Here is a 9,730-nt window from a genome sequence, read left to right as displayed (position 1 = left end):
GAAGAAGACAGCACTGCCCCTGGTGGGCTAGGCCTGTTAGCTGGGCTGCCAGCTGGGCCGGCCACGTAAGTGGCCCAGGTGGGCTTCCTCTCTCTTTCTCTTTCTTTTGTTTGTTTCAGTTTTCTATTTTTTCTGTTTTGTTTTGATTTAGTAAAAATACTAAACCATTTGATAAAATGCTAAAAATAATTGTGGGCACTTATGAAATTATTTCCAACAACACTCAACCATTATCAGTATTATTTGGGTAATTAAAATATTTATAGGAATTAAATGCCCAAATGCAAATAAATCCAGAGTGACCTAGAAAATATGCACCATTTTTGGCAGAGGTTCTAAACCAATTCAAAAATGATGAACTTTTCTGAAAAGCATTATGGGGTCATTGAAAATATTTATGGTTGACCCTATTTGATTTAATTTTGGTGCTAGGGTTTGTCATTCCCATTTCAAATTCTTTTGAATTTAAACATGATGCAGCATGAGGATCAAACAAGACAACAGGGACTGAGCTAGGGCTGTGACAACTCACCCCCACTAAACAAGAATCTCGTCCCATGATTCAACACATGAGGTAAGAACACAGAGGGGACACAAAGTTAACATGATCTTCATGGTCCAACTTCCCTTCTCGAAGATGTCGAATCATTGCCTCGAACTTATCTTGACGTTCTTCCTTTCGAGATCTTCATCAAACACGAGGACAGAGACAACTCTACAATGATGGATCATCTTACTGATCACAAGATCAACTCACGGAATGAGACGTAGAAACATCTCTTGAGTTGAGAGGCAAAACACACCTTGGAAAGAACGGAAGAAACAATTTGACGAGGGTTTTCAAGTAGCGAGAAGTTTAATGCCACGATTCCGTTATGGGGCACCTTAGGGAAGGTGACTCGTAGATATATATATTCCCTTAAGTGGCAAATGGAATTACTTTTGATTCAGAGATCATTAAAATTCTCTATACCAGCCTAAGGCAATTCACAAACGGTCGCTTAAAGAAGTTGGGAAGAATGGCATTCTTGGACTAGAATGGATGATGTGGATTACATTATTGAAGACAATGCAATGGATGATTGCTTATCATCGGAAATGTATGGAACCCGTGGTAGGACCACTTTGAGGATGATCCCGATCAGTAATTACTGAGAAGGGCAGTCCATAGAAGGATGGCACAATGGCGGTGCAAGCTGGGAACAAGATGCGAATACTGGGAATGATAGTAGTTACTAGGGAGAAGCTCAACAGTAGAGAGTGAATGCACTGTTATAAAGGTTATAGCATAACCGGGGAAACTGAGAGCACTATGCAATTTAATGCCGACGATAAAACCTAATGCTTACGCGTGCTCTCGAGAACTTGATCATTTCCATATTCATCAAGGTTTTACCAATATCCATATCAAGGATCCTGGCAATACAACATACTACCATGAGGACTAGTGATGGACGATGCAGATGCAAAGGAAGATAACACCTTCTCAGATTTCACCTTAGCAAGGCCAAGGAAACAAAACCTGGATGATCGACGGAGAGACATTTAACACTCCGCTTCTAATGTTCTCCTTGATGTGCTAGCATACCCATTTATTGAAATGGGTTGTCAGGACCCCGACTCAATGCCACACCGATCTAGCATGTAACACCTCATATCACTTTGCGGCCTCACGCACGGTATTCCCACGGGTGTCGTCTTACCAGGCCCGGGACCGTTTGCGCCTTTTGGCATACGTATATGATAGTGTCGCTAGCATCCATATGACAAGGAGCCCGGGCTGACATGGCTAGTCGTGAACCCAAAGTGGCACTAACTTACAGGGACAGGCATACATGACCCAGCAACGAACGTGTCAGTCATCAGCGAGTGAATCCGGGCTGTAGCAACTGGGCTAGCCCCGGTAAACCGGGCTGTAGCAGGCTAACAGGACTCCGGTAGACACTGCGTGACATTTCCCCAAAGGGACAGACACTGGAACGAAGAAGGACACATGCCGGACAGCCTAAGTGTTCCGGAGCAGAAGTAAGCTACCAAGGTTCAGTGGAAGCCCTAGGAGACATTTCCCGGTAAGAGACGCTACCAAGGATAAACAACTAGATAGTCAGATTCCACACATACCAAGCATTTCAATAACATACACACAATATGCTCGATATGTGCAAATACAACATGGCATCACAACATGACTCTACAACTCAAGAATTTTATTCAATAGGCTCCGAGGAGCGAGATATTACAAACATGGGTCTCATGACCCAACACCCAGAGCATACAAGTCAAAGCACAAGCGGAAGCTCAACATGTCTGGGTACAGACAACTATAAATGAAAAAGGCTGGAAAGCCTGACTATCTACCAGATCCGGCCGAGGGCACATGTCTGGGTACAGACAACTATAAACGTCAAAATCCACACGGTACTACTAGTGAGACTGAAGTCTCTCTGCAAAAACGTAAAATAGGCAAACATGAGTACAAATGTACCCAGCAAGACTTACATCAGAACTAACTACACATGCATCATTATCAACAAAGGGGATGGTGGGGTTTAACTGCAGCAAGCCAGCTTTGACTCGGTGGCTATCCTGAACTACGATTGCAAGTAACTCTTTTGAGGTGGCGCACACGAGTCCACATATTCACTATATCAATAAACCACTATGGATCCGCTCCCGTCTCCCTATGAGAACGCCATCCATAGCACTCATGCTTATCTTGCGTATTTTAGAGTATCCACTTTCACTTGTCTATGAACTATATAGGCAACCCGGAAGTCCTTTTCCGCGGACACGGCTATTCGATAGATCATATTAACCCTGCAGGGGTGTACTTCTTCACACACGCTCTCACCACTTACTGCCATCTACACCTCGTGTATCTCGGCAACCTTCAAGCGGAAGCCTGGTGAGGGAGTCGGCCACGACCTGACTAACCACACAAGTCTCTCGTCCAGGTTTATCGCCTATTCGGGTTCCATCCGCAAGGAGATCCGGCCGGGGTGTCGCTCACGGCCCCAAACGATGTGAGCAGGGTTCCCAAGCCCACCATCCGGGTGCCACTTGGTACACCGTGCCACTGTGCCAAGTCTGTCCCAAGCCCACCTGTACCGGGTGCCACTTGGTAGACTACTAACACTACCTACAAACACCAGAAATTGTTGCAACTCCTGGACAGATATCATGTTGATTAATAAGTCGAGAGGGGTCGAGTTACCGGAACACAATGTGTGATAGTAACTATTCATGGATCACAAGCACGGAACTCAGTTCCTGAGGACGGTTTCAATGAGACAACCCACCATGTACTCCTACATGGCCTCTCACCGCTACCTTTACCAAATCGTGTTCACACACTTAGCTGTCAACAGTAGGACATGTTCACACAACATTCCAATCCATCCCCGATGAACCAGACCTGACTCAACTCTAAGCAGTAGCAGGCATGACAAAGAAGCATGAATGAGTATGCACATCAGGGCTCAAACAACTCCTACTCATGCTAGTGGGTTTCATCTATTTACTGTGGCAATGACAGGTCATGCAGAGGAAAAGGGTTCAACTACCGCAACATGTAACAGTTGAATCATTGTTGTCCTAATGCAGTAAAACAGAGCAGGAGCGAGAGAGTGGGATTGTATCGGAATGAACAAGTGGGTTTTGCTTGCCTAGCACTTCTGAAGATAGTATAGCTCTTCATCGGTGTCATCGATCTCATCGTCGGTATCACGTCTATCGAGAGGGGACAAATACCGGCAACACAGAAGGAAAACACAATCAATGCAATGCATAATATGATGCATGACAATGACATGGAAAAATGAGTGTGTTGGGCTAATGCAACTATAATTAGATGGGTTTGAGTTAGTTTGAACCCATGGTTCAAGTTCAAATTCAAACTATGACTTTATAAAGTGCATTATGATGTTTTGATATAAACAGCAGGTTTAAGTTGCTTAACATGCATGAAACCAGTGCAGATGGATTGATTTGATTTTTCTGATCATTTTTCATATATAATTTGTTTGATTTGGAGCTACGGTTGATTTTATATGAATTTTAGAAGTTTAGGATATTTTCTGGAATTTTCAGATATTTCTAAAATAGAAATAATCCAGAAAAGGGGTTTATTGCGTCAGCACTACGTCATGGTGATGTTAGCAGGTCAACGAGGGCGGCCCTGGTCAAACCTGACCTGTGGGTCCTGCGTGTCAGTGTCATAATTAACTTAACAGAGTTAGTTAGTGCTAGGTTAAGCACTATTCTAGGTTAATTAGCACTAAACTGACCTAACTAATAATTAACAAGGGCAGCCCACATGTCAGTGGGTCAGGGGGGAAGTCAAACCCCGGTCAAGCGGGTTTAAACCCGCCGGACTTGGCCCACGGCTCGTCGCCGGTGAAGCCCGAGACGGCGGAGGGGCTCAGAATTTGCCGACGGTCGACCAAATCGACCGCGGTTTGGTCCTACGCGTAGCTGGGCCTCGCGCGCATCTGGTAGACCAAGCGGGAGGGGCTGGGGTGGTCTAAGTCGACGGCGGCGAGCACGAATGCGGCGGCCGGAGTTCGGGCAAGGTTGGGAATGGTGTTGTGGGGCAAGGCGGGGCGAACGGCTGGGTGCTACGACGTCCTGGTGATGTTCTGGGCACTATGACGCGCTCGGTTGTGAGCTTGCGCGGCTGTGGCCCCGGCTACGCCATGGCCGGTGGCGAGAAGCTTTTGGCCGCGGTGGGAAATGGAGCTAGGGGACGGGAACGGAGGGGGCGAGCATAGGAGAAGCAGCAGGAGCTCACAGCAGATCCATCTGAGGTGGAGACGAGGCCAGGGGAGCGTCGGAGGCAGCGCCGGGTCGCTGGAGATCTGGGCAGCCGGAGGTAGAAGACGACGATGGTGGCGAAGTTGTAGGGCGCCCGAGGATGCGTGGCTCGTATGGGATGATGCAGACGATGAGGCGGAGCCGATGAGCACGACGGTTGCTCGAGGGACGGCCAGTGAGCGCGGGGCAGTGTGCGGCGGCGACGGACGCGCTCGGGTGAGCTCGGAGAAGGGACTAGGGGGAGAGGGAGAGAGAGCAGAGAGTGAGGGAGAGGAGCGAGGGGCCATGGGGCGTCCTCGTGGCGTTGCTAGAAGGGCCGGGAGCCCCTTTGTGGCAAGCAGGAGGTGGCCGGGGCAGCGTCGGCGCTCGCCACACACCTGTTTGTCCTCCTGGCAGAGGAGGAAGAAGATGGTGCTGCCCCTTTGGGCTGGGCTGCTACAGTGCTCGGCCAGGTGGGCTGCAGGTAAGTCCAGGTGAGTTTGCTCTCTCTCCCTTTTATTTCTGTTTTCTATTTATTTGCTTTTTTGGATTTAGTTTACAAACCAAATCATTTTTATAAACTTTCTGTAAATTGTCATGTAAGCTTAGGACTAGCCCAAGGTCACATGCAACTTACAAAAATATTTGAACATTATTTCTTATATATCAGAAATAATTTCAACCCAAATATATGATTGATTGAAATCAAAGACCCAAAATAAATTATATCTGTGACTCCAAAAATATTGGTTTGAATTTTACCTCATGCCAATATTTTCACAGAATAACAGGAACATTTTCTTGGACTCATTTGATGAGATTTAAATGTTGGTTATTTTTAGAGGTTTTCTGAGGCTTTTGGAAATTCCTCAATTCAAGTTTCATTTGAATTTAAACATGATGCTCACATGGAAGCTAGCATAGGTCAGCCCAGAATTAGGGATGTGACAACTCACCCCCACTAGACAAGAATCTCGTCCCAAGATTCAAGACGTGAGGTAAGAAGACAAAGGGGACACTAAGTATCACAAACTTCATGATTCAACTGTCTTCTCGAGGTTGTTGATTTGTTGACTCAAATCGATCTTGACGTCTTTGCTTGCGAGGTCTTCATCCAACACGATGACGACAGAAGGAGACTCTACAGAAAACGATCTCCTCGAAGATCGAGTATTCAAGATCAACTCACGAAGTGAGACATAGAAACATCTCTTGAGCTAAGAGGCAAAACACACATCGGAAAGGACGGAAGAAACAATTTGACGAGGGTTTCAAAGTAGCGAGAAGTTGATTGCCACGATTCCATAACGGGGCACCTTGGGGAAAGTGGCTCGTAGATATATTCTCTTAAGTGGCAAAAAGAATTACCTTTGATTCAGAGATCATTGACACTCTTTATACCAGCCTAAGGCAAATCATAATGGATCATTTGAGGGAGCTCGGAAGAATGGTATACTCAAACTAGGTTGGATGATGTGGATTACCTTGTTAAACAAAACGCAAGAAATGATTTTGCTTGGATGTGCTCTCAAGAACTTGAGCATTTCCATATTCATCAAGGTTTTACCAACATCCGTGTCAAGGATCCCAGCAACACAACATACTACCTTGATGAACAGCGATGGACGATGCAGATGCAAAGGAGGATAACCTTCTCAGATTTCACCTTAGCGAGGCCAAGGAAACAAAATTTGGATGATCGACCGAGAGACATTTAGCACTCCGCTTCTAATGTTCTCCTTGATGTGCTAGTGTATCCCATTCATAGATATGGTTTGATATCTAGAACATCAAGCAAAAGGTCGGACTTTGGGAGCACAAAATCCATAAGGATCAACTTCTAGAATAAGTCATGCGAGATCCTCATGGGAGGTGACCAAACGACTTAAACAAGATACTACAATAATAGTGCTTCCAGCTAGGTGCGTCCACTTCACTGGAACCTATATCATAGTTCTTGGGAGAAGTTCCAACCATCATATCTGCCTAAGATTTAGATCTGGTTGGTAACAGGGTAGTTCAGACAACGTGTCTGGAAAAGAAAGTTTGCAACACAAACCGACGAGATGACGTTGCGAGAATCTCGAGGAGTGAACTACGATAGCAAGCCCCAAAACATGAGTTGGTTCTACTACAACATGTGGACATGTTGTCTGCGACAAGCATGACCACATAGTAGTCTTATAATAAAAAGCTACCGAGTTTAGAAGGGAAATCATCATCGAGGATACCGAAGTCCTTGCATAAGTCTTGCTCTTAAGAAGGAACTTCTTCTCCTTGAACAAATCAGTCAGTGGCTTGGTGTGCTAGGAAACACATATGGAATGGAGGCGGCCAACCTATCAAACCATAGAGTACTTCGCATATAGGCGTGACTAACTTGGGACGATTCTAGAGGAGGCAAAAACAAACTTTCTCGGATTCACGGCGGCAACTTGCACCAAATGCACGTGAATCAGAGTAAGTCACTTCTCTCATCCAAATCGATGCTTCATGAGCTAGCATGAAGAAATGCTTTCAAAAGTTTCCAACACTACCTGGATGTTCAGCACGAATCATGGAGGAGATAAAAATGTTGCCGATGGGCTCAACAAAAATTCATCTAGGTTTCCATATAAGTGGAATTCCACAATTATGTGAATAAGGTGATAGCATTGGTCAGACCAAAAGATGTAATGGTGTATGCCTGAGGAAACAACCACGAGTAAGACAACATTAAGAATATCGTTGGTTCTGATTTGATTTGATGATAGCCCACACTCAAATCCAAGTTTTGACAAGACAATAGATCCAACAACTTGTCAGGACCCCGATTCCAAGTCACATCGATCTAGCCGGTAACACTTCATGTCACTTTGCGGCCTCACGCACGGTATTCCCACGGGTGTCGCCTTACCATGGCCCGAGACCGTTTGCGCCTTTTGTCTCACGTATATGATAGTGTCGCTAGCATCCATATGACAAAGAACCCGGGCCGACATGGCTAGTCGTGAACCCAAAGTGGCACTAACCCATGGGGACAAGCATACATGAATCACATCGAGCATGTCGGTCAACAGCGTGTGAATCCGGGCTGTAGCACTTGGCTAACAGGACTCGGGGAACCCGGGCTGTAGCAGGCTAGGCAGGACTCCGGATGTCACCGCGTGACATTTCCCCGAAGGGACAGACACAGGAACGTAGTGAATCACATGCCGGCCAGTCAAGTGTCCTGAGCAGTAGTGCTGGGCTAGCAGGACTCCGGTGAACCGGGCTGTAGCGGACTACTATGGCTCATGGAAGCACAAGACTACATTTACCCATAAGAGAGGCTACCAAGGATAAACAACTAGGTTGTCGGATCCCACACATACCAAGCATTTCAATCATACACACAATATGCTCAATATGTGCAAATACAACATGGCATCACAACAAGACTCTACGACTCAAAATATTTATTCAATAGGCTCCGAGGAGCGAGATATTACAAACATGGGTCTCATGACCCAACATTCAAAGCATACAAATCAAAGCACATGCGGAAGCTTAACATGTCTGAGTACAGATATCTACAAATGAAAAAGGCCGAGAAGCCTGACTATCTACCAGATCCTGCCGAGGGCACAAGATCGTAGCTGAGGTATCAAGCTAAACGTCGAAGTCCACACGGAACAACTACCGAGACTGACGTCTCTCTGCAAAACATAAAATAAGCAAATGTGAGTACAAAGGTACCCAGCAAGACTTACATTAGAACTAACTACATATGCATCGGTATCAATAAAGGGGGTGGTGGAGTTTGACTGCAGCAAGCCAGCTTTGACTCGGTGGCTATCCTAAACTACGACTGTAAGTAACTCTTTGAGGTGGCGCACACGAGTCCACATATTCACCATATCAATACACCATTATGGATCCGCTCCCGTCTACCTACGAGAACGCCATCCATAGCACTCACGCTTATCTTGCGTATTTTAGAGTATCCACTTTCACTTGTCTATGAACTATGCAAGGGGTCCAAGTTTCCATATCCGAGGAATCCGGCTATTCGAATAGATAATGATAACCCTGCAGGGGTGTACTTCTTCACACACGCTCTCGCCACTTATCGCCCTGTACACGTCATGTACCTCGGCAACCTTCAAGCGGAAGCCGGGCGAGGGAGTCGGCCACGACCTGACTAACCACACAAGTCTCTCGTCCAGGTTTATCACCTATTCGGGTTCCATCCGCAAGCAGATCCGGCCGGGGTGTCGCTCACGGCCCCAAACGATGTGAGCAGGGTTCCCAAGCCCACCTCGACGGATGGATCTACGCTTGGTACACCGTGCCACGGTGCCTAGTCTGTCCCAAGCCCACCTGTACCGGGTACCACTTGGTAGACTACTAACACAACCTACAAACACCAGAAACTAGTTGCAACTCCTGGACAGAGATCGAGTTGGTTAATAAGCCGAGAGGGGTCGAGTTACCGGAACCCAATGTGTGGTAGTAACTGTTCATGGATCACAAACACAGAACTCAGTTCCTGAGGACGGCTGCAATGAGACAACCCACCATGTACTCCTACATGGCCTCTCACCGCTACCTTTACCAAATTGTGTTCACACACTTAGCTCTCAATAGTAGGACATGTTCACACACCTCTGATTCATCCCCGATGAATCCAACCTGACACAACTCTAAGCAATAGTAGGCACGACAAACAAGCATGAATGAGTAGGCACATCAGGGCTCAAACAACTCCTACTCATGCTAGTGGGTTTCATCTATTTACTATGGCAATGACTGGTCATGCAGAGGATAAAGGGGTTCAACTCACGGAATGAGACATAGAAACATCTCTTGAGTTGAGAGGCAAAACACACATTGGAAAGAACGGAAGAAACAATTTAACGAGGGCTTTCAAGTAGCGAGAAGTTTAATGCCACCATTCCATAATGGGGCACCTAAGGGA

Source organism: Triticum dicoccoides, chromosome 2B (genome assembly GCF_002162155.2).
Source record: "Triticum dicoccoides isolate Atlit2015 ecotype Zavitan chromosome 2B, WEW_v2.0, whole genome shotgun sequence".
Lineage (NCBI taxonomy): Eukaryota > Viridiplantae > Streptophyta > Magnoliopsida > Poales > Poaceae > Triticum > Triticum dicoccoides.
The sequence above is the reverse complement of the archived record's forward strand: the minus strand, read 5'-3'. Positions refer to the sequence as shown.